At 40.1% G+C, this 26,522-nt stretch overlaps 2 protein-coding genes across 6 annotated transcripts in view; one reads left to right on the forward strand and one right to left on the reverse strand.

Moving 5' to 3' along the window:
* Positions 1 to 26,522, reverse strand: part of hwt (SH2 domain-containing adapter heavyweight) — a 414,519-nt gene that overhangs the window by 232,277 nt on the left and 155,720 nt on the right. The window lies entirely within an intron of this gene.
* The window catches only part of LOC117218398 (uncharacterized), a 36,689-nt gene that overhangs the window by 4,522 nt on the left and 5,645 nt on the right, over positions 1 to 26,522 (forward strand). The window contains exons 1-2 of one of the 5 annotated variants that reach the window (XM_076520909.1): positions 23,905 to 24,131; positions 26,301 to 26,468. The exons of 1 other annotated variant lie outside the window; for it this stretch is intronic. The gene's annotated coding sequence lies outside the window, so the exon portion shown is untranslated. Of the gene's footprint in view, positions 1 to 21,979; positions 22,077 to 23,904; positions 24,132 to 26,300; positions 26,469 to 26,522 lie in introns of those variants that run through there. 3 more of the 5 variants (XM_033466733.2, XM_033466734.2, XM_033466732.2) reach the window with 3 other exon arrangements.

The raw sequence follows: 26,522 nt of genomic DNA on the forward strand, positions 1-26,522 counted from the left end.
GGCCTCCTCGAACGGATCGGCTGCTTACGCGGGAAACATTTTTTGTCCGCACTTGTTGCACCGTGTAACGAGTCTATGATGCCGAGCTTCCGTAAGCCTGTCATTCGAATCACACCGTAATTGTTCAGACGAGAACAATTCGTTTACGTTACGATTAACCCTTAGCGCTCCGCGCGTTTCTCGAGTACTGCCTATCAGCAACTCCGGCACATTTTTGGAGCGGAGGGCCTGAGATAAAGGAAGTCTTATTTTGAGCGGAGAAGAATACACATCCTTGTGAATGCATTTGATTTGATTTATAGCAACTCCGGCACATTTTTGGAGCGGAGGGCCTGAGATAAAGGAAGTCTTATTTTGAGCGGAGAAAATTACACATCCTTGTGAATGCATTTGATTTGATTTATAGCAACTCCGGCACATTCTTGGAGCGGAGGGCCTGAGATAAAGGAAATCTTAGTTTGAGCGGAGAAGAATACACATCCTTGTGAATGCATTTGATTTGATTTATAGCAACTCCGGCACATTCTTGGAGCGGAGGGCCTGAGATAAAGGAAGTCTTATTTTGAGCGGAAAAGATTACACGTCCTTGCGAATGCATTTGATTTGATTTATTTTATAAATATACATTTTCCTACTGTAAATAAAAGATAAATTTTATATTTTGTAATTCATCATGGTGCGATATCTTTGGTAACAATCTCCCATGTGCATTCTGGGTTTACTTGGACAAGTGTTACAGTATTCACCTTGTCAAATAGAGTTGCTAGATATTTCTTTCAAGTTTAGAACATTTTCTGCGTAATCGTTGGTTTACTTGATAATTTCATTTACCAATTCATCCGTGAAAAATAATTTAAAATATTGTATCGGCTGTTCAATGTTTGTAGGAACTTGTGGTCCAATGACCTGTGGCAATACACTAAAAGGTATTCTATCTGGAATATGTAATTCTTCCGTAACATCGCGCCGTTCATCTAAGTCTTGTAACGAATCTTCGCTTTCACTTTCAATAATTCTCATTTTTCGTCTCTTTGGTAGTATAATTTCGCTACTACTACTCGAAGTGTCAGAATCATAACCAACATTGTCTTCCACAATGTCTTTTGACTCTTCAAAATCAAATACGTCTTCGGTATCGCTCGGCTCTAAATTCTCGTCATAATATTTATTTTTCTCCATGTTGCTAACCATAGAAAAGGTCAAAAAATGGTTTAATCGTAACGGTACAGACTTGGCACGTTTTAACTACAGATAACAATTGCTAACGCCGACGATAACGTGTGCTAAAAACATTTGGCTCCGCAGCGGAGCCTACGGAGTTACGGAACGAATGACAAATGTCTCCGCAACGGCGCCTTCGGAGCGTTAAGGATTAAGAAAAGGAATAAATGTTTATGTAGTTCCTATATCTAGCATTTAATGAAGAAACTTGCACTTTCATTTTGCATTGTTCCCAGCAGACGATGCGCAACATTTTTATTTCGCATAAAGATTCGCGATCTGTCGATGACGCATGTTATTCCTAACATCCTCAAACAAGAGAGAAATAATGGATCCATGAAACCGGACCTAAAATGCTCTATACGAAGATATTATAAGCAATATTGAAACACCTATTGCCATAATAGCAGTTTTTATATCGAGCACAGAAATCCGAACTCGAGTTCGTAATTTATAAATGTCGTTTTATCGAGAATGCGATTCTTCACGGTGCTCGCCTGCAGCAGCAGTAAAATACCTATTCCCCGTGAACTGTAATAAACATTCGATAAAAACCGCCATAAACGCACAGTCGAGTACCGAAGAACGCTGAAACATGCGCCAAGTATAAGCTCCGAAGAAGGCGCGATTCCGCCGTAACTTCGCGATCAAACTTGCGCGTAACGGCGCTCTATTACCTGTTAGAGAACTACAGGTCGCGTTCACGGTGTCGAAAATAACGAGCCACCGTCAACATCGCGCAAAATAATCCGGCGAGCTGTTCGCGCGCGCCGCTCGATCGCGAATTATTTATGCGTGCCGACGTTTCCGTTCGGCGACCCGTCCCAGACCGACGTATACCCAATCGACGGGAGCAAAACACGCTCCATTAGAAGCATTGCTAATCTCGTAAAAAGGAATGGTATGCAATCCAATTTGCGTACAGTACGAAGCTCCTTAATCCTCGGCGGGAACGAAACGGCAAAAATGGTTATTCCGCGTACGCGATCGAAGGCAACGTCCGCGTTACCATTCCGTGGGATCGTTTAGTGAAATGAAACCACGGCTCGCGTCCTGATTTATCAAGATCATCCGCGGAGAACTTTGAGAAAACTCCGGAGACGACCGCGAAAATTCCGTTTCGGGTATTAAGAGATGCAAAGCGATGCAAAAGCGACGCGAACAATTCTCGAATGGAACATTCGATCATGAAAGTAGCTGACACGGAATTCTTTTGCGAATTGAAAGAATAGGGCGTTCGTTGATCGCTTGATACGAACGTTGCGTGTATTCTACTGTGTATTCTAAATAATTTGCAAAGGTACAGTTTATGGCAGTGATCGTTCTTTTGAATCTATTAGGTGTTACCGATTTTATTGAAATTCGATTTAACGCAATCGTCTTGTCGAAGAAATTCAAATGGAATGGTAAGGAATGCCATTTTGAACACTAAACCTATCGTTACCCGATCGAAATGATCGATTTGACATTTTTTTATTTTAAAGTTATCGAAACGATGAGCCTCGACAAATTCAATTTTGTCATTCCTATAAAGCGAGACGCGCGTCAGTTATTTTTAGAGTTCGGTATTATTTAGTGTTAAAACGCAAAATGGCAACATAAAATAGCAACACAAAATGGCTACACAAAATGGAAATTCAAAATGGCCACACAAAAATGGCAACACGAAACAACGATATAAATTGGCAACACAAAATGGCGACGTAAAACAGCAACGCAAAATGGCAACGTAAAATAACAACGCGAAATGACAACATAAAGTAGCATTGTTACGTGGATACAGAAGTAATAATTCTGCGAAGGATTCGTCAACAATCTTGGATCTAGAACTTTGCGAGATTACAAGGCACTGTAATTTGGCAACGCATCAGCTACGCGTGAATAGGCAATTTCAATAAACACAGCGGTGCCATAAATCCTGAGGGGGCCAAACTTCGCCTACACGCCGAGTTCATCCTGAATACAGAGAGAGTTACGCGACAGACAATCGTCTCGCTCGTGCGATTTCGGTCACATATGTATGCGGAATCGAGCAGAATAGATACAGGGAAACAGAGGTATAAGCGACTCGGATGCATCGCCATTGAGACACGGTGCGTAATGCAGTTGAAAATACCACCTTAAGGTGGATCGTCCCTTTAGAATATACAATTCTTTATATATTATATATATTATAATAATATAATATAATATGATATGATAAAATATGATATAATATAATATAATATAATATAATATAATATAATATAATATAATATAATATAATATAATTTAATATAATAGAATAGAATAGAATAGAATAGAATAGAATAGAATAGAATAGAATAGAATAGAATATAATAGAATATAATATAATATAATATAATATAATTTAATATAATATGATATTATAATATATATAAAGAATAATATATATATAATATTATCAATCAATAATATATATTAATCTCAATATATATTATATATAGTATAATATAATATAATATTATAATATATATACACAGAATAATATATATAATATTATAATATATTCTTTCCATATTCTATATTCTCAGTATGTTATTCATATACTATATTTAAAAGAAAAGGATATTTATTATGATAGCAAGAAATCCGAGTGAGTTAGAATTTTACGAGGTTCGGTGTGGTTCTCGGCTCGCGAATCGAGGAAACAAAATTGCCTCCGCAACGAGAACCAGAAACGAGAGAGGATTTATTGGGACGTTATCGGAATAATTTCGGAAGTTCCAGCGCACCGGTGTCCAAGTTTTCCGGAAAGACAATATTGACTCGGTATCTGGCAACGGTTGTCGATACAGAAAAGTCGAGGCTCGTGCCTCTCGATCGTTGTGCCCCGGATACCGTGCAGTCGCTGTTCGTCGCGTTAAACGACGACTGTTGTGTCGCTCGCGTACGACGAATCCGCGCACTCGACGGTTGTTCCGTCTGTCGCGGATTCACGCACGTTTTCAATTTCGAACGGACGATAAGAGAGCCGAAGGGAGAGAACGGGAGGGCCGGTGCGTCGTTAACGAGAGACAGAAGTGTCCTCGTCGGAGATTTTAGGCCGCGTTAATGAGAGGAAATTGTGGTAAATAGAAGCCAGAGTCGAGCAAAATTTGACTCGGACGACGAAACGATAGACGCGGACTAACGAATGAAATTTTATTCGACACGTCACCGAATATAAATATCCAATCGAATGAAAATTTATCTGGATAACAATATTTTATTCGAATGAAAATCTAGCTATATAACAATTTTATTCGAATAGAAATCTATCCAAGCAATAACTTTATTCGCGAATAAAAATTGATCTACTTAACAATTTTATTCGAACAAAAGTTTATCCAGATAACGATTTTATTTAGAAGTTATTTGTTGTTCGAACGATCGAATATTAAAAATGCAAATAAGCAACAGAATGTAATTCTTGGTGTTGTAAAATTTCAATTGCACCGTGCGGAGTTTCGTGCACAGTTTTCGTAATTAATTAAACAGGCCTTCGGCAACTAGCAGAGTCTGCTCGACTCGGAGAGCGAAGAATGTGCTCGATGAAATCGAAAGTCGAATCGTTCGACCGATTTCTGCGGAGTCCACGTGCTCGCAATCGGGCGGAATCAATAGTTAGCTGTATCTCCGGTAAAACAATCGAACAAAATACCTTAAATCTCTCGGATCAACAGCGATGCAGTAAATTCTCTCCAATTCTCGCTCAGCTTGTAAACAAAAATGAAAAACTTGGGAAGAGGGGATACGATTACTCGAGCCTTTAGGCTCGTTTTTACAATCGCCGATTGTCAACAACCATAAAAACAAGCCGCGAGGCTCGAATAATCGTATCGCCTCTTCCAAAATTGTTCATTTTTGTTTACAAGCTGAGCGAGAATTGGGGAGAATTTACTGTACTTCAACAAACTAGAAATTATATGCACTGTGCAAAGATTCTCCATCCACTCTAAATGTTCTAATCACAACTTTCGGTATAAAATGTCTCGAACTTTCAACCATCAAATAACGGCATACGTCAATTTGATGTTCTATCAGTCTTCGAAACGAGTTGCAAAAAATCTGCTCACCATTTCGAAGTTAAGAAGCAATCGCAAATGTTAGGAACGAGAGACAGAGCTTATTCGCAGAGGAGACAAATTAGAAGAATACAAAAAATCCTGTCAATTTTTTCGCACATGAATTACCGCGATCTAATCAATGTGACGGGTCGAGTCTCTACAAGTTATACAAAAACTCACATCAACCCCTTGCCAGACTTTGACGAGTCTGACTCGTGACGATGATTTCTAGTAACAACCTGTTAAATATGAAAGTTATTCTGTTCTTCCAAGAGCGTCAGAATAAAAATCTGTCCTCTTCTCTCTCATCAATATTTAAGCACCCAAGGAAACGAAGGCACGCGATGAACATACATTTTCTTTTTCTCCTATGAAATTGATAGAATCGAAAAATTTCTACTCATTATAACTGTGAAGAAAATGATACGACAAGGGGTTAAAACTTCTACTGAACTTCTACTTTTCTACCGAATTTCTACTAGAAGTTGATTACTTCTGCATCACAGCGAAACTAAATTTCCCAAAACTCGATCAAAGTAAACGTATTCAATAATAATAATAATAATAATAATAATAATAATAATAATAACAATAATAATAATTACAATATAATATTCAAGAAAATCGTTTCAAGAGTTGCGAAGCAAATCGCTGCAGAAGAATAGCTTTGGAGTCCAAAAAACCGATCGGACGGAATGATTCACAACTATCCGGAGCCCGGACGCTCCGACTAGCCTCGGCAAATCACAGAAAATCCAGTAATACCACCGATAACAACAATCGACTGGGCTCCGAGCGTGGAAGTAACCGGGGTCAGGAATCGACACGAACGGCAGACAGCCACACGGCAAGCTAGGCCACGTGTTCCCGGAGTGCTGCTAGCGAGATCAGCGGGAGAAGTCTGACAACCACGGCGAGAGTGTCTCGTGCAATCTCTACAGAAGCTCTCCGAGATCCTCGGAATCCCTGTTGGACCACTTGACAACCGGAACGTGTCGCGTAAACGCGACATAACACTCGCCAGGCAACAAGCAGAGGAATCATCTCCTACAGGAGGCCCCGAAGAACCTCCAAAATATGGAGATCTCGGGTCTTGGGGCTTCTAGACGAACTACACCGTGGAGAAAGTAGCTAATCACGCGGTCGACGAGGATGACGGTTCGCCAGGAACGAGTAACGTATGTTTACACTCGCAGCAGACTGACGCAGCAGAGGACGCGTGTGTACGTGGGCTGGCGTAACGTCGCGGGGTCGTTAGGCTCTCTCTCTCTCTCACTCTCTCTCGCGCTCGGATCCTCTCTCTCACTCGCTCTCTCTCTATCTATCTGTCGGATTCTCTCGCACACTCTCGCAGTCTCTCTCGCAGTCTCTCGCGATCGCTCTTTCTCTTTCTCGCCGCCTGTCTCCCGTGCTGGAACACGGCGGTTGATCTTCAGCAATGGACTCACCTTTCGCGGGGAGGACGGGACCGGAAGACGGAAGCTGTCTGGTGGCACAAGGCTGGCTGGCGCCGGCCCCACGACGCACGCAGTCTGGACGATCTCGGATGGGCACAGGTGTAAAATCTCCGAAGACGCGGCTACGCCGCTCGAGTGATCGGTGTGGACTGCAGAAAAGCCCGCAGATGATATCAGAGACTTAGGGGTGACTGCATGACATCATCGCCGGCCAATCGCGGCACAGCCGGCTCTGCGCAAGCGCGCAACCCCTCGCCGCCGGGGCTCTTGCGATATATCGCAATCGATTGCTCAACTTCGCGCCCCCGGAACGACGCGCGACACCCCACGGATACGCTGCGAATCTCCGTTCGAATTCGCGCGGGAAAACGGTAAAGGGGTTGCTCGTGCTTTATTCTGCTCACGCTTGAACGCGGGAGAAATTTTTCGAGGAATCGGTCGAAGATTATATGGACAATTTAAGTGTTGTTGGTGCACTGATATGCTGTATTGTTTAACCCTTAGCGCTCCGTTGGCTCCGCTATGGAGACATCCGTCATTTGTTCCGTAAATCCGAAGGCTCTGCTGCGGAGCCCAATGTTTTTAGCATGATTACTCCGAAGATGCTATGTTTATGTCGACGTTGGCAATTGTTATTTGTAGTGAAAACGTGCTTAGCGTGTGTACCATTACGATTAAAACATTTTTTGCCCATTTTTATACTTAGCAATATAAAATGAATAAAATCAAACGCTTTCGCAAGGACGCGTAATCTTTTCCGCTCAAAATAAGACTTCCTTTGTCTCAGGCGTTTTGCTCCAAAAATGTGCCGGAGTTGCTGGTAGTGATATTTTTCAGAAAAACGCTGTTCAACTTTATTTTAGAACGTCCGAAGAATATTTACTAATTTTTAATTTAATTTAATTATTAATCGAGCCGATTCCAGCGAAGATTAACAATAAAAAAATTCCGGCAAACTCGCGCAAAAGACATTTTTGTTTCAATAATTCCGCATCCAAACAGAATTCGACAGACGATTCGCAATGCTAATTTTATAATAAATCGCGTCAATGAACACGAGGGATATATTTATTTAAGAATTGCGAAGAATATCGTTAATAGTAAATTTACCCATTTCGACGAGGATGCATTTGCTGCTTGGAAATTTCGGTCACAATTCACGATGTCGATGCACCGACCTCGCACAATGTTAAGTAGATACTATTACGATTAAAACAGTTTTTGCCCATTTTTATATTTAGCAACATAAAATGGATAAAATCAAACGCTTTCGCAAGGACGTGTAATCTTTTCCGCTCAAAATAAGACTTCCTTTATCTCGGGCGCTTTCCTCCAAAAATGTGCCGGAGTTGCTGGTAGGTAGTACTCGAGAAACGCGTGGAGCGCTAAGGTTTAACTATGAATATTAGTTAATGAGAGAACATATCGGAATCGCGTTAGTCAATTTTGGGGAGAATTGTGTGGGGCACTGTACGCGACACTGTAACGACTGTAAGAGACAGTATGACGCTATAACGACGAGTCAGACTCGTGACGAAATCATTTCAAACAAAGACTACTAATTATGTGTATATATCACACGTTCTTTCGAAATCGAACTAAAATTTGATTCGTCTGTTACGAAAATCTCGGAATGAAATTTAAATTGTAATAGAGTATTCATAGAAAACTCTTTTAGGTAGGGGTGTGTAGTCAATTGTATTACATTTTTAATGTACAATTTAATTACGACGAATTTTTATTCTAAACTTGATTGCAATGAATCTTTGCTATAAACTTGTATTATAGTAGATTTTTATAGAAATTTAAATTGTAGGAGATTTTTAAGTGTAATCAAGATCGTAATTAATATTAAATTGTGTCAAAATTGATTATAGTAGATTGATTATGTAAAATTTAATTACAACGACGTTTTATTATAGATTTGAATTATAACAGATTTTTGTAAAAATTTAGATTGTAATCGATTTTCATAGGAATTTAGATTACAACAGATTTTTTTATAGGAGTTTAGATTCTCATAGATTTTTATAGGAATTACAATAAAAATGTAAATCGCGATAGACTTTTAATATAAATTCAAATTAATTGATCTTAAAATAGGGATGATAATATATTTGCCTTTGATTTTACAAAACTCTATGGTTAACAACGATTACACAAACGCGCAAATTCTTGTAAAATACACATTCCACGACACGCGGCCAAACTCGAATGCGAATAGCATCGAAATTGAATGCATTATTAATGGCAACCTACTGTAATGATTTACACGGACTTCGATTCACGGAATTAAACGAAATTTCGAGCATTCGATGCTACAATTGCGACGGCTACAGAGAAAGGAAGCCACAAAGCATGTAAACGTAGCCCACAGGGCAATTACTTCGAAGGGCAAAGATATTTCCATTGAGTCGGAAATGCACAGTTGTTCCAACGCGGGGCGACGCGCGGCGTCTCGTTACACGCGAAATGCCGAACCTCGTATCAGAAAATGTCACCGCGCGCGAGATTGGATAGGTTTGTCGTTCCACTAGGTGGCCGAAGTTAATTGCCGCGAATTGCAATTTCTCGCGCGATCCCACGTTTCACGTGGACCCACCTTTTGCGTTCAGTCGTTGCTCGGCGGAGGCTCGTTGCCCGAATATTTCTACGCGACGAAGAAGAAATCGAACGAAAAAGGAAACGCTGTAATTGAGATATTTACCCTAGTACCTTTTTACGAACGAGTTGTCTTTAATCGTTTGTGTACCAGATGGTTCTGAAAAAACAGGATCGAAAAGCGCCGAAGAGCGCAATCGCGCTCCTTCGATCATGTGTCGAAAAAAGCCGAAGAGCGCAATCGCGCTCCTTCGATTATGTGTCGAAAAAAGCCGTAAAACATCAAATAAAACGTTATGAATGAAAATATATATACTATTAATTTAGAATAGGTAACAACAAAATGCAAATTGGATTACTGACAGCGATGCGACGCGCGACGTATACATGCGTCTGAAAGACTGAGCACGTTTCGACAAATTTCGGGTGGGCCGTAAATCGTCTGTTTCGGCCAAATGGCCTGGCTTTTCTCGACACAAAATCTGAAGAGCGCAAAAGTGGCGAAGAAGTTACGTTTCAACGAAAGAAAGTCGTGCAAATTTTTTATATTAAAATTTTAACATATTTATATTAAAGTTTTATTTAAAAAATGAATATCTCTTCTTTATACTTGATACAAAAATTTTCAGTAAAAAATTTGTCAGCCTGGACTTGGCAGTGTGTAAACTGGAAATAAATAGTTTTGGTCCCCTAAGGGTTAAATTATAAAATTTGAATTCTACAATATTAAGTTTTAACATTTAAAATATAATATTATAAATATATAAATATATATAATAATATATAATATATAATATATAATATATAATATATAATATATAATATATAATATATAATATATATAATATAATAATATATAATATATAATATAATAATATATAATATATAATATAATAATATATAATATATAATATATAATATATAATATAATAATATATAATATATAATATATAATATAATAATATATAATATAATAAATATTATAAATATATTAAAATAAAAAATTGTTTAATTTGTATACTCGCATTTTATATCAGAAGAGTACACGCTTATCCAATTCTGTAAATTACGCTTTGCATTCGAAGCTCGTGAAAATGACCCCAAGAAAAGAAAATCGTACGTCAAGTTTCGGCGCGTCGTTGTAAAGTGGAAGCTTCGATCTTCGAATCTATGGCAGACCGAGTAGTCGGAAAAATTCTCCAGTATTCTCGGAGAATTTGTACAGTCTGTAGAACTCTCGAGAAAGAACGGATCTTCGGAACCGCACTCGTACGAAAAGCGAGAAACGTTCCGTAGCGAAGAATTGATCGTGGGGAAAGCGAAAGTAAGGAAGCGAAAGAGCGTCGTCGAACGGGAAGTTTGTCGTGGCAAAGTGGTTCGCATACTTCTCGGAGTCGCCGCCGCGTTTCGGTGAACGCGGGAAAACCACGGCGCGAGATACGCGCGAGACGCGGAGACCGCCGGCGCCGTCGATGTATGGAAAATTATTCGCGCGGTCTGTACGGAAAGCGGCACCTTCCTTGTCCCGCCGCGGCGTCGTCGTCGAATATTCGCGAGGTCTCCCGCCGTCGAACACTTGTTTCGGCCACGTACGGATCCGCGTGCACGCGAGCACGACGGTCCCGCGCCGCAGACAACATTATCATGCAGCCGAATACAAAAGCCTTCTTTCTTCTGGCAAGGTGAAATTGCCGTTGAAAAAGCGTGTCGAGTGCTTCTGAACTACGGGCATAGAAAGCGGAGAAAGGAACCGTGGAAAGGCACAGTAATTCTCCGGGAAAGTTTCCGTCTTTCCAGGTCGAGCCGCGGTAATTTGGACGGGACGAAAACTGTTGACCCCGTGTGTATCGCCGCGAAGATGAACGCCGCGCCGGCCTCTTGTCATTCGCGACGTTCTTCAGAGGAAACATTGTTCGCACCGGCCGCGGCGACGGCGTCGTCCCTGTGTCACGGATTTCTGTTGGCTCGTCGCACAAAGGCTTCGCCTTATTGTCATCTGGTAGAGAAGAGTCTCTCTTGATTACGCAAATTTATTAGCCCTCGCCTACGATCACGTGGACAACCGAAGACGCTCGATTCGGGACCTGATTTTCGGGCGATGTTTCTTAGCCGCCCCCAAAGCTTTTGATAACACTGTCCGACGCGATTTTTGAGTTCCTATAGCCGCTATGAAATTCTTGTAGAGCTTCGCTCGCTGAACAAGAATCCTAAAACCGAATTGTTCCATCACCATCAGTTTTTTAAATAAACGAACTTTTGTAAGAACCCAAAATTTTCGACAAAAATGAGGTATCGCGTGAAAAGTACAAACGTTAGAAAGTTCTAATTGGGGTTAAAAGATAGAGGAGAGTTTCCCGAATATAGTGGCATGCAATTTATTAATTGTTTTTGGTCCTAAATAGCAATGAATTGATGTCAAAGTTTAAAAAAGTGTCGACGTGCGCAGTTTCAGCGCAATATTTTTGTATTTTTACGAAAAGTTTTTTGTTCGGCACGAAAACTCTACCCAGGATCAGATTCTGTATACATTTCTGAAGAAGAAACGGCCCGGTAAAAGTGTCAGAACGATGTACATTTCGAGTAGATCGAGAAAATGTTCGACGGCAACATGTACACGACGTTTTGCCGCCATGAGCTTCGTTGCTTGCTTCTCTGTCCGACAGGGCCGAAGCTATGGGTAATCAACACCGATGGAGAGATCCAATGGGGCACCCACTTTTCGTAAATAATATTTGAATTTTTTTTAGTACTTCAATGTTCTGTTCTTTTTACATATTTCTGTGGATAATAATCACCGAACTGTGATATATTTCACAAAAAAAATCACACCAGGGTATTTGGAGTTGGTAACGAAAGTATTCTAACACTAGTATAATTTTGACTTCTACGCCATATAATTAAATAGATATTTAAATATATATTTAACGTTTCAAGAAGTTTAACGTTTTGAAAATGATTATTTATTCATGATCGTATTATCGTTATAATTTAAATGATAACTGTATACATGATATACTTGTAATACGAACAAATTCAGAATAAAATGAATATTTTTTGTTCATTATTTTTCTTTTATTATTTCTCCATTTTTAATTTATGATTCACAGTTTGGTGATTATTATCCATAAAAATATGTAAAAGAAGACAGCACATTGAAGTAGTAAAAAAAATGGCACGCCCCACACGCTAAGTGGGTGCCCCATTGGATCCCTCCATCGGTGTTGATTACCCATAGCTTCGGCCCTGTCGGACAGAGAGAAGGGAGCAGCGAAGCACATGGCGGCAAAACGTCGTGTACATGTTGCCGTCGAACATTTTATCGATCTACTCGAAATGTATATCGTTCCGACACTTTTACCGGGCCGTTTCTTCTTCAGAAATGTCTACAGAATCCGATCCTGGGTAGAGTTTTCGTGCTGAACAAAAAACTTTTCGTAAAAATACAAAAATATTGCGCAGAAACTGCTCACATTGACACTTTTTTAAACTTTGACAATAATTTATTGCTATTTAGGACCAAAAACAATTAATAAATTGCATGCCACTATATTCGGGAAACTCTCCTCTATCTTTTAACCCCAATTAGAACTTTCTAACGTTTGTACTTTTCACGCGATACCTCATTTTTGTCGAAAATTTTGGGTTCTTACAAAAGTTCGTTTATTTAAAAAACTGAGGGTGATGGAGCAATTCGGTTTTCGGATTCTTGTTCAGGGAGCGAAGCTCTACAAGAATTTCATAGTGGCTATAGGAACCCAGAAAAAAAGTTTGATTTTGTCGGACAGTGTAATCGACTCCCGAAGTTTCGAAGTCGACTCGAAAGTTTGGAAATCAACTCGAAAGTTTCGAAATCGACCATAAGTCACAACCAGAAATCAGTCCTAAACATTCCTACAAAATCAAAGCGATTCGTTTGCGAAGAGATTGAAACTAGGAACCTAAAATTTATCACAACGATACATTTTTTTTATAATTTCTTTTCTTATCGACCTCGCAGCCCTTCTTTGCTTTCCTTTCATATCCGACCAGACCAAATATCGATCAATGAAGATATTAGAACGATCTAAGAACATTCTCACGTTCTCCTCAAACTGTTGAAATCATCGAAAGAAGAAACACATTTTTATTTAGCTTCCGTTGCTTACAATTGATTCGGAAATAAGAAAAAATCAAATATATATCGCTATGTATCGTTATAAAGTATTCATAATAAATAGTACAGTTCCAAAGTCGCCAAGTGGTCGTGGAACGGTGATCTGATTTTTTCAAACATCATTTTTAACATCACCACTCCCCTATTCTAGAATCGTAGAACGAATCGTAGAATCGTATCTATTCTATAGATACTCGAATCGTATCTATTCTATAGATATTCTGCGATATCTCGCAGAGTTGCCGCATTCCGAAGCGATATCGGCCAACGATCGTGCACGACGCGTCGAGAAGGTTTAAAGAAATCCGTTGCAAAACTCCGGGACGAGAGCCATAGGGGAGCACCGGAGTAAATGACTAGCTTCGCCGAACAAATCCGGACTTACGATACATTAAAATTTCTGCTCGATGCGGAAACACCGGCGGATAGGGGGGCCCGACGGATATTTCTGCCGATAAGTCACAAAGAGAGGGACACGCACGGTCGCCGTGTTCCTTCGTTCCCGACAATCCCCCCGGCCGTGGAATAAAATCCTATACAATCCTGATATTTCCTGGATCGGTTCCGCGTACCGCGACTTTTGTCTTTGAAAGCGGACGACAGCGACGACCAAGGCGAAAAGCGAAGGCGAAAAGCGAGGACGGGGCCGCCACCCGCCTCGCGTATTTATGAAACGGCAAAGCGTGCATGCATGCGTACACATGTTTCGAAAGTTTGTTCCTTTCGAAGCGTTCCCGCTCGGAGGAGTGGTATGAGGAATGGTCGAATTATGCGACATATTGCGGGACCCGCGCACCCTCCGGCGCCCGCGTGCTCGCGCACCGGAAAACCTTTTCCATCGACGGGGGAATTGTTTCGACTATGAACGAGACGCGACCGCGCCTCCGCGCCAAAGATCACGGCGAAAACCCTCGCCATTGTCGGGTATTAGCGTAATTATGCGACCCGGAGCGAGCTCCGCGCAAATACCGAGATTACTTGAACTACCTTCCGCGGTTCTTCCGCGGAACTGCGAGCGATTTTTCTGAACTGCGGTTCACCGCTTTTCTTTATTTAACCCGAGAAAGATAACCTACGTCGCAGAGGCGCCTGCGAAGACTGTTGTTTTTTGTTAATTTTTCATAGAGGTCTAGTGATTTAAGTTTAAAATTACTTAGAATATAAAAAAATATAATATAAATGCATTTTATTTTTACAATAAAGCCAAACCTTTAAAATGACTAGATTAACTTAAATAAATATCCATTGTTAGTATAAAATTGACGCCTTAGAAAAGCATGCGCCTCTGAAGCGTATGGTTATCTTTTACGTACGTTGTCATATGGTTATCTTTCTAGGGTTAAACGAAATTCATTCGCTGCTTTCGTTCAACTGTTACAGAATGTACCACTCCCCTGGTTATCGTCATTTATCTGCATTAATCTGCGTTAATCTCATCTCACCAATCTCGAGTCTCGTTCAAGGTACACACGTTTCGAGGGAATTAGATCTTAAAACGATTCGAAGATGATTTAGGATAGAGCAACTCAAAGCCCAAATTATTGGACACGAATGAGACGAAAAATTCGTAGATCGCTTCAAAAGAAACATGGAAGAATAACATTTGTGAAAACAAGATCTCTTCCGGTTGATTTCCTCGTTGAAACAATTTAAATCGCAGCAAATTTACTTTTTGCATAAAAATGCAATAAAAATGCAACACGAATTCCTTTGAAAGGTGACATTCATTAAAGGGCGACATTCGGGAAAAGTGATTTCTTCCACTTGATTCCATCGCCGAATCGACATAAATCCGACAAGAAATATTCTTGTATAAAATTCTTGTACAAAATTCTTCCATAAAATTCTAGCACAGAAATACAAACTAATCTAAGAATTCGTGAATCGCTTTGAACAAAGAAAACATGAATCAGGCGACGCATTTTGAGCGAATCGTACACGGAAACGATCGTGTGTGTCGGCGTGTGAATTCTCTGCACGACTGAAACCTCGATTTCCGTGATCGAACGACGCAAAGAAAGAAGGAAAGAAAGGAAGAAAGTGAGAGATAGAGAGTGAGAGAGAGAGAGAGAGAGAGAGAGAGACGCGGAGGAAAATCGGTAGCTAGCGCGATAACTGATTACTTCTTTACAATAAAACTCCGCAGGGGCGAGCGAGCAGTGGGAGACGGGCGAAAGATCGATTACGCTCCGGTAAGGAGAACCGGAGAATACGTACGAATCAATCACGAAGCTAGTTGGCGGATTAAGCTGCACAATGGCCCTGTATCACCTGTATCGATCACGGAGGAGTGACGCGGGCGAGCGGCACCCCCGCTCGACGCATTCGAATAAACGATTCCGAACGACCGAGATTGCGTGTCAACGAATGACACTTGTTTCGCCTCTCTCGCTGGTTGCCGCGATCATAACGCGATCTCCTGCACGGCCGTCCGACGGAAAATAAGCCGAGTCGAAAGTGTATCTGGTTCACGGGAGATTTCATTATTTCAGTGGCGATTTATCTAACGTGCTTACCGAGCAGAATCGAGCTTAATCTCGCATCCGTGGTCTACTGAGACGGTCACGTTCGATGGTATCTTCGGTGCACTGCACGCCGACGCCCCGTACTCGCGAGAGCAGCGAAGATGAACTTATTTTCTGTTGCCGAATACATCGATCTTGCACGAACGTCGAAGAACGGAAACGGCCCGGCTCTGTATTCTAACGCGATTTTATAGAAATTAGTGCGGCGCGGGTTCATTTTCGAAAGGTGAAAACACTTTTTCGTCGGATATTTTGTTCGAATGTCAGTTATTCGTCGCAAATTGTTCTATCTATTATAGCGAAGAAATATTCGAAACAAATGATTATAACGAAGAATCATTCGAATAAAGATCGCAAAATTGTTCGAACAATAATATATTGTTACGAATTACTACACTTCTCCCGCGTCGCGGCATTTTATTTACAATAGAGAACACGAACTATAATACAACTAAATTAAATTATGTTAGAGATCTTTGAATTAGATGGTGTTGATCGCTCGACGGTCCGATCCCGACTCTTCGATTGTCCGTTGATAAAACACCTCCGTGGCAACCCCTCTCTTCTATTTTTCTTTAAGGAGTTGCTCACAACAGGGCAGTTTCACATTACAGCGACTTGATTTGGACAAGTCGCCGTAACAATATTAATAATTGTTGACTGTTTTGTATTTTTATGTAATTTTATAAGACTATATTCACGACACCATGGAAACCATGAAAAAGAACATTTCATATTCGATCGTTTTTTATTCGAATCGATTATTTTCCGTATGAATTCCTGTACGAATAAATTCGGACAAATTGTTATCTAGATAAAATCTTATTCTTTATTTTATATCTTGCGCAACACTGAACACGTTTTTGTGCTTGGAGATCGATAGAGCGTGGATTTTCTATGCGTTTATTAAAATTTTTCTGTAAAAATATGAAACTGCTGAAACTTCTGCTCACTGCTTATTCAGAATTCTGTTTCTCGATTTTTCAGTAAAATCATCGATCGAAATCATCGGCTAGAACACACTTTCCTCTGTTGTTCCGCGTTGTACGATAAAAGCTGAGCTAGATCAACTGTAAAGTTTTTATCTCCTGATCGAATACCAGCAATTCGCTCGTGCGATAAATGTTAAACTGTGCGTCAGCCATTGCTTGAAAATAAAAGAGACGACGAACGACCATAAATTGCCAATCACCGGTATCGAACTGCGATCGCAGAATCATTTCGTCAGCGGCGTTGTCGTCTCCTTTTCTTTTCCGGCGCTAATGTTTCGTGCCGAATTTAATGGCGAAAAGGGAGGAGCGTCTCATTAAGGTGTTCCGTAGAAGAAGAAGAAGCCCCCTTCGATACTCGGCTCGCGTTCCTTTCGTTGTCCCATTAAAACGCGTGACAACGACTCGGTAAAAATAAGACACGGCGAATTACAGTAATGTCTCCCTTACTGACGCTCAAATTGTCCACAAAAATGGACAATTTGGGAAGAGGAGATACGATTATCCGAGCCTTGCGGCTCGTTTTTATAATTGTTGACAATTTAAAACTATAAAAACGAGCCTAAAGGCTCGAATAATCGTATCTCATCTTCCGAAATTGTTCAGTTTTGTGGACAATCTGGGCGAGAATTGGGGAGAATTTACTGTATCGCGGTTGATCCGAGAGATTTAAGGTATTTTGTTCGATTGTTTTACCGGAGATACAGCTAACTATTGATTCCGCCCGATTGCGAGCACGTGGACTCCGCAGAAATCGGTCGAACGATTCGACTTTCGATTTCATCGAGCACATTCTTCGCACTCCGAGTCGAGCAGACTCTGCTAGTTGCCGAAGGCCTGTTTAATTAATTACGAAAACTGTGCACGAAACTCCGCACGGTGCAATTGAAATTTTACAACACCAAGAATTACATTCTGTTGCTTATTTGCATTTTTAATATTCGATCGTTCGAACAACAAATAACTTCTAAATAAAATCGTTATCTGGATAAACTTTTGTTCGAATAAAATTGTTAAGTAGATCAATTTTTATTCGCGAATAAAGTTATTACTTGGATAGATTTCTATTCGAATAAAATTGTTATATAGCTAGATTTTCATACGAATAAAATTGTTATCCAGATAAATTTTCATTCGATTGGATATTTATATTCGTTGGCGTGTGTCGAATAAAATTTCATTCGTTAGTCCGCGTCTATCGTTTCGTCGTCCGAGTCAAATTTTGCTCGACTCTGGCTTCTATTTACCACAATTTCCTCTCACTAACGCGGCCTAAAATCTCCGACGAGGACACTTCTATTATTGTCCAGTTTTATGGACAATCTGGGCGTCAATTAGAGAAGCATTACTGTATCGCGGGATAGCGTGCCGTACCGTTCGAATAAGAAGCTCCGAATCCCTGGCGACCGAGCGATTTAGATAACGCCGCTGAAATATCGGCTACGTAATAAATGCGTCCGTTTTTCACTGTCCAAGGACCGACGATAAATCACGATGATTCTGTGTAGCGGCGGATGACACGTGACGCTGTCAAACAAGGGATGAAAATTGTTGATCGGCGATAAAGAGCTTCGATACTTCGGATTTTTTCGATCGCGTTACGGTGTTATTAACGCTAAACCTAACGATCGAGAAAATTAACTGTGTACGATTGTTTATTATACGGTAGTTGCCCCAATAATGAAATTTACTCAATCAGTTCCCATGAAAGCGTCTTTATAAGTTTTATGTAAAATGAAGAGCAGATCGTTTGACCGTGGTAGATTTAGCGTTAATCATCGATTTTAATAAGTTCCAAATAATACAATAACATTCTGAAATTATTCCGATATTGTCACTACTTGTCGTCTTTCATCTGCAGTCTAACAATCAATAATTAATTCTTTGTACCAGAGTAACATTTATTAAAACTTTAATCGTGACGAAATCAAATATTTTCTCCACAATTTTAGTCTACTTGTTTCTTTATTTCTCATTGTACCTAAAAATAATGTTGCTTCAGCATTTAATAATATAGATAATACGAAGCATTTAATGATAGAGAAAATACAAAGCATTTAATAATAGAAAAACGACAAAACATATAATAACGAAAAGGGTTCCGTAAACCTAATGTTAAGATTGTCATCATTGGACACACGTGATTAATGCTTCTAAAAAATCCTTCCAGAGCACGAACGATATTAACCCGAGAAAGATAACCTACGTCGCAGAGGCGCCTGCGAAGACTGTTGATTTTTGTTAATTTTTCATAGAGGTCTAATGATTTAAGTTTAAAATTACTTAAAATATAAAAAAATATAATATAAATGCATTTTATTTTCACAATAATGCCAAACCTTTAAAATGACTAGATTAACTTAAATAAATATCCATTGTTAGTATAAAATTGACGCCTTAGAAAAGCATGCGCCTCTGAAGCGTATGGTTATCTTTTACGTACGTTGTCATATGGTTATCTTTCTAGGGTTAAAGGGAATTTCATTGCTACGCGTGAACACTTGCTTCACATGGAAGAGCGTTAAATTCGCGACGGCCATTACGGGGACACCGTTCCGCTGTAACACGTGGTCCCGGCAGCGTCGGAAAATTTCGACGGCGAACGGCAAGGAGAGGACGACGACGACGACGACGGCCGCTGCGGCGGGAAACGACGGTCGTCGGCCGAAGGAGACGTTGAATATTAAATTGAATTTGTTCGACCGTAGACGCCAGGCAACGCCGCGCAGCGCAGCGCCGCGCGAAGCGACGCGTGTTTCCATCTCGCGGATTTGCATAAGTGACTTATGGTCAGTGGGTATTACCCACGTCGCGCGCGGGGTGAGCTCGGGCCCCGCTCGGATATCTTTGATGTGACGTTCGCGTAGGGATTCAAATGAGGGATGGTCGTTATGAGGCGGGGTGTAGAATATCATACGCGCGCGTATTTGGTTTCGTGCCACGCGCGCCGCGCCGCGCCGCGCCGGCCTCCAAAGGAGCGTGCTTTCATTACGGCCGCGAATTAACGGCGAAAGTTCACGAGAGCATGGAAATTACCGTATTATTCGGAAAAACATTGTCCGACCGCTGCTCGTCGCTTTCACCTTCTGTAATTATACCGCGCGTGCGTTGCACGCTGGTCGTTTTTTTCCCCCAAAAAGTGGGGAAACGTCAGTTTCTAAAAATATATCACCGTAACGAATTTATTCACTGGTAGTTGATTAAAATATGAGGTTCATTATTTCTATGTAATTGAATTACTTTGTAATTAATAGTATGTAATTGGATTAGAACGTAACTGAATTACAATGTAATTGAATTACCATGTAATTGAATTACAACGTAACTGAATTGCAACGTAACTGAATTACAATGTAATTGATTTACAACGTAATTGAATTACAATGTAATTGAATTACAACGTAACTGAATTACAATGTAATTGAATTACAACGTAACTGAATTACAATGTAATTGAATTACAACGTAACTGAATTACAATCTAATTGAATTACAACGTAACTCTGAATTACAATCTAATTGAATTACAACGTAACTGAATTACAATCTAATTGAATTGCTTTGTAATTATAAATCGTGTAATTATAATTATAATTAATTTTATCATTATGAAGTGTTTTTTAAAATAACCAGTCCCTTTAACATTAAAAAAAATATGTTCAATCGTTTAGACGAGTTTTAAAAAAGTGATCACGTTTTGAAAGGTGATGGAATACTTTTTGTCAGGGCTTGTACCAGATATGAACGTTATTATAATGTCGCCCTCGCTGGTTCTTGAATCGAACGGTGAATTCTTGGAGCATGCGGCAGCGTCTTTCCGACGACGACAGGAATCGATAATATCGAGAGTCGAGCTATTAATCGAATATACATTTCACGGTCTCGTTCAATTAAAGTTGAAACGGCAATAACAGGCTCGCTGCGTAATCAATACTGGAGCTCCGTGTGCAAACCGAGAACGATAGGATTTAATGAGCTCAAAGCGGAATTAAAGAGAGGAAAATATCGCGCGACGCGATACTAACGAGCATACTATCGCGTACATTTTATGGCAGTCGGACAAATATGTTTCGAATCGTCGGGATTATTTTTAAACGACGATTCACACTCGAAGGCGGCGTGCTCGGTTACAAAACCGAGAATTCAATGGCACCGACGTATTAGGATTTCAATTATAGTTATCTCTGTGTCTTCTAACGGCTATTACTTTTTCTTAGTGTTATTACTAGACTGCGGTGTTCATATATCTACGAGAAAAATGAGTAGACCAAATACAAAACAGTTAAAACACATTTAAAGAATTTAAACATACTATCGCATTATTTTCATTATTTTCATGTCAGTGAAATAATCGAAGAATAAAAGAAACGTCTATGCAGCTTCTGTATCTTGCAATTAATGCGGACAATATTTATTTTGCAATTTGTTGAGATAAAAAAGAATGAAAAATTGCGCGAATTTTGACTTTTCGCACAAATTCTTCTCAAGAATTGTAATTCGTTAAGATGACAAAAGAGCATGAAAAATCACGCGAGTTCCTTATTTTCTTTTCACTCCGAACAATCGCTATTTAAAAAAGAAATTGTAGACATTGCTTAGTAAACTGGCCTTTCTAACACCTTCAAAAATGATACAAGTCTTTTCGTCCAATATGAAAAGAGGTGTCCGAATATTAACGCGGTTCACTCGATCTTCTCGGCTCCGGGCAAAAGATACCGACTTTAAAGTAGCACTCGACACCTCGGGACGTCCGCTGAAATATGCGAAGCAACGGGGGACCAAGGAACACGCGGCCGTGAAACGTAATCCCGGGTCTCACGCGGAGATTATCAATAGTGACCATATCAGGGGGACCAAAATGGAAGCTGCGTAACAAGCGCGCGGTGGTCGGAGGGTCGCGGCCCGACCGGCAACAATTTTTCATCCATAATTAACTGTCAGTGGCGGACGTTCAAGCAATCAAAGTGGAAACAGGAATCCGTCACACGTTACGACGTTCGACGTTGCATCTACCGTGGCCATCGTTCGACGGAAATTCGGAACTGAACGTTCTTCTGGCGGTAACGTTGTTCGCGGATATTTTATTTCCTTTATTTATTCTTTATTTTTCTTTATTTTCCTTTATTTCTCTTTATTTTCCTTTTTTATTCTTCATTCTAGTTATTAAATTTTCTTGCCCTAAAATGGCGCTGGAAATTTGTTCAGGATATAAGATTATTAGCGAAATTGCAATACAAACATAGCTAATTGTGTAAGTCTCGTACAATTATCTCTTATATCATAAGAGGTTCGAAACACCTGTGCATCGTTTCGATGATTACTCTATTGACAGTCTGCAAATAAAATTTGATGAAACGTAGTATTCACCGAGGCAGAAAATTTGTCGATAACTTGATCGCGATCAAACCGCGGATCTTGCAAATTCAGACAGAAAGCTACCTGCCGTGTGAATGAGGTCTACTGACAAAGCGGACGGTACGCCGGAACGTTGACGTTTAACGCGACAGGTACATATCCTCACAACAGGTTATCGATTAATCGTTGATATCTTATCAAGAATTATGAACAGCAGTATATACACTGCATTGTCGAAGCTGAACGAGAGCTTATATCATTCGCATAGAATAGAAACTATGTTATACAAACTTATCAGCCACACACAGGCACCGTTAAAGTCGGGTATAAAAGGTACATTTAAGAGATGTTTGCACCCTTTCAGTTGTATCGTTAATACGCTGTGTTGACAATTATTTAATACAGCGTAATTAATACGCGGTAGTAACAATTATTTAATACAGCGTAATTAATACGCTGTACTAACAATTATTTAATACAGCGTAATTAACACGCTGTACTAACAATTATTTAATGCAGCGTAATTAATACGCTGTACTAACAATTATTTAATACAGCGTAATTAACACGCTGTACTAACAATTATTTAATGCAGCGTAATTAATACGCGGTACTAACAATTATTTAATATAGCGTAATTAATACCCTGTACTAACAATTATTTAATGCAGCGTAATTAACACGCTGTACTAACAATTATTTAATATAGCGTAATTAATACCCTGTGCTAACAATTATTTAATACAGCGTAATTAATACCCTGTACTAACAATTATTTAATGCAGCGTAATTAATACCCTGTACTAACAATTATTTAATACAGCGTAATTAACACGCTGTACTAACAATTATTTAATGCAGCGTAATTAATACGCTGTATTAACAATGATTAATAAAGATGTTGTACACATTTTCAGGAAGTAGCACATTGTTGGTCTAAAATTCTAAAGCATCGTTTCATTCTTGTCGAAAACGTTAAACGACATTTCTAAATTAACAAAGAACAATCGTGTTTGAGAACAAAATCAAATCATTGATATTTTGAATGTATAAATTTTGCACGCATAATTTTCTCACACACTTTAGGATGGCAATGCTAGACGGAATAAAAAGTCGTCGAATAAGGCTTAAGAACGACCTAGTAATCAACGATCGCACGCAGCCACCGAAAACTGTTAAAAAACGAAGAAGACAAGGGTGCGTAAAACGATAATCAGATTTCCGTTTGCATTTTAGGAGACAGACACGTAAAAGCGAGGGGAAGAACATGAGTTGTCGCGGTTGGAAGAAGCAAATTTTTGTCGGCGTTTCGAGACACGACATCGTAATAAATGCGTCGGTTAGCATCGAGCGCGTCGGTATGCATAGTAACGAGACCGGGCCGACGATCCGGTCTCCGTCGGCGTCGTTTTCGGGGCGCGGATCGTCGGGTGACGTCGCGGAGACGCGAGCCGCGAGCCGCGGAAATGGTTCTCTATCAGGCGCGGGGGCCGCGGCTTTATCAGATAAAGTCTCGCTATCGGTCTTGGCAAATAAGGGAACGCTGACAGTTCGACGATGACACACGGCGCCCGTCGTTACGGAGGCGTACGTGCCGCGACGGCTATTTTTTCCCCGTCCCTTCGCTTCGCGCGTTCGTAATTTCAGTTTCGCCCCGGCGAACGCGACACCGCCGCGCCGCAAGGACGAGAACCGACCGAGTCGAGTGAGGAAATTCAGCACGATCGATTGCAATCTGTTCGACTCGCGTGTCTGCTGCCGTAAGTATGTGTGTCCAGGAGTGTTGCACGCCGGAAGAATCGCCGGAAACAACGGTTACCGGCTACCGAATCGATCACGATGCGCCGCGAGATGACGAAAATTAATTGTATACCTCGACCTTCAAGTGATCTTCCATTTAGTGTAATATCTCCGTAATTGACGCTCGGATTATCCACAGAAATGGACAATTTGGGAGGAGGGGATACGATTATTCGAGTCTTGCGATTCATTTCATTTTCATCAGAAGGCTCTGATAATCGTATTTTCTCCTCCCAAATTGTCCATTTCTGTGGACAATCCGAGGGCGTCAATTAGGGAGACATTACTGTAGATCGTATTTATTTTGGAAACGATGTTGAAAGTTGTCGCCTTCTTTTTCCATTTTAACGCAGTTCCAACCTCCAGTGGAGATTATTCTTATCTTATCGATCTCTCTCTAAGTGATCTTCCATTTACAGTAATATCTCCCTAATTGACGCTCGGATTATCCACAGAAATGGACAATTGGGAAACAGGGGATACGATTATTCGAGTCTTGCGATTCATTTCATTTTCATCAGAAGGCTCTGATAATCGTATTTTCTCCTCCCAAATTGTCCATTTCTGTGGAGAATCCGAGGGCGTCAATTAGGGAGACATTACTGTAGATCGTATTTATTTTGGAAACGATGTTGAAAGTTGACGCCTTCTTTTTCCATTTTAACGCAGTTCCAACCTCCAGTGGAGACTATTCTTATCTTATCGACCTCTCTCTAAGTGATCTTCCATTTACAGTAATATCTCCCTAATTGACGCTCGGATTATCCACAGAAATGGACAATTTGGGAAGAGGGGTACGATTATTCGAGTCTTGCGATTCATTTCATTTTCATCAGAAGGCTCTGATAATCGTATTTTCTCCTCCCAAATTGTCCATTTCTATGGGCAATCCGAGGGCGTCAATTAGGGAGACATTACTGTAGATCGTATTTATTTTGGAAACGATGTTGAAAGTTGTCGCCTTCTTTTTCCATTTTAATGCAGTTCCAACCTGCAGTGGAGACTATTCTTATCAGATCGGTTCTACGCGTCTTCTTCTCCAATTCAATTAGACGACACCTCTATTCTTCTCGCTTCTTCTATTGTCTTCCGAGCGAGACTCGTTTGTTCGCTTTCGAAGAACCGATGACCTTGAAGAAAACCGTCGAAGCGACGTTCACGTAATTCTAGTTCCGTTTGGATCCTCTTCGGACGTTTCTACCGCTCCGATCGATCGATGCTCGATTTAAAATCGACGCACTGCGCGCATTCTCAACGATATCACTCGAGCATATTACCAATACGGTATTGTAAATTGTTATTGGACTCTGAGTGCTTATACATTTCGAGGGTTGTTATTAAATTCTGAGTGTTCGTTCATTTTTAGAATTGTTATGGAACTCTCAGTGTTTATAGATTCCTAGGATTTTTGGACAAGTGTTGTTTGGTATTTTTAAATTGTTCAGAGTACGCAGAAATTTTTAACTGTTTTTGACGGGGACACGTGTCACGCAAAACGTTGGCAGCTAACCTGATTAAGTAGGATAGACACTTTGTTAAGTGTATTATTAAATATCTTATTAAAATTATATACATCCTTTATTAAATCTTATAAAATTAAATTATACGTTAAATTATATATTTGATAAAAGTGTCGTATTTAAACGAAGTATGAAGAAAGATAAACATATGTATACAGCATAATTACAGTAACTTGCACACTTTTCAAAAACATTGCAACAGTTAACCGATTGACAATTGATATCACGTAATGCAGAATTATTTTCACAAATTGTGAATTGCATGAACCAGTAGTAGCTCGTAAACTAATAGTTCCTAAACCAATAGTGCATAAACTATATTCTAGTTATCGAAAAAATATCAACAACACCGTGAAGAGATTCGGTTTCAAATGACGTCACTCGTAAAAAAAAGAAAATGACGTCGCTCATTAAAAAAGAAAGAAGAAAACAACGCCACTTTCTTAGTTATTTTTCAATATTCTCCGGAACCCGGTCGAGCGAACAAAGAGCTCTAACGATAGCAGAAAATCTATGTCATCGACGTATGACTAAAGTCCGTCGCGATTGTTTAAGCCATCCGGTTTGATAACCAGCCAACTGACTAAACATTATTCTTATCTGACACAGCTGGAATTGGTGTACCGCCGTATTGTTCTTGCTTAGTATACCACCAAGACCGGCCCCTTTCGCGAAGATGGGCTCCGATAATTTCGGTCTTCTGAAGACCGACGTGTGATTTCAGATCGCTGTGTTGCTCAACGATCCATATTCTTGTGAAGCGTATTAAATCTTCGAGTGAGTAGATTTATCTTCTGCTGACATTGATATCTCCCGGAGATACCGCGGGTC

The sequence above is a fragment of the Megalopta genalis genome, chromosome 4 (assembly GCF_051020955.1).
Source record: "Megalopta genalis isolate 19385.01 chromosome 4, iyMegGena1_principal, whole genome shotgun sequence".
NCBI classification, from domain to species: Eukaryota; Metazoa; Arthropoda; class Insecta; order Hymenoptera; family Halictidae; genus Megalopta; species Megalopta genalis.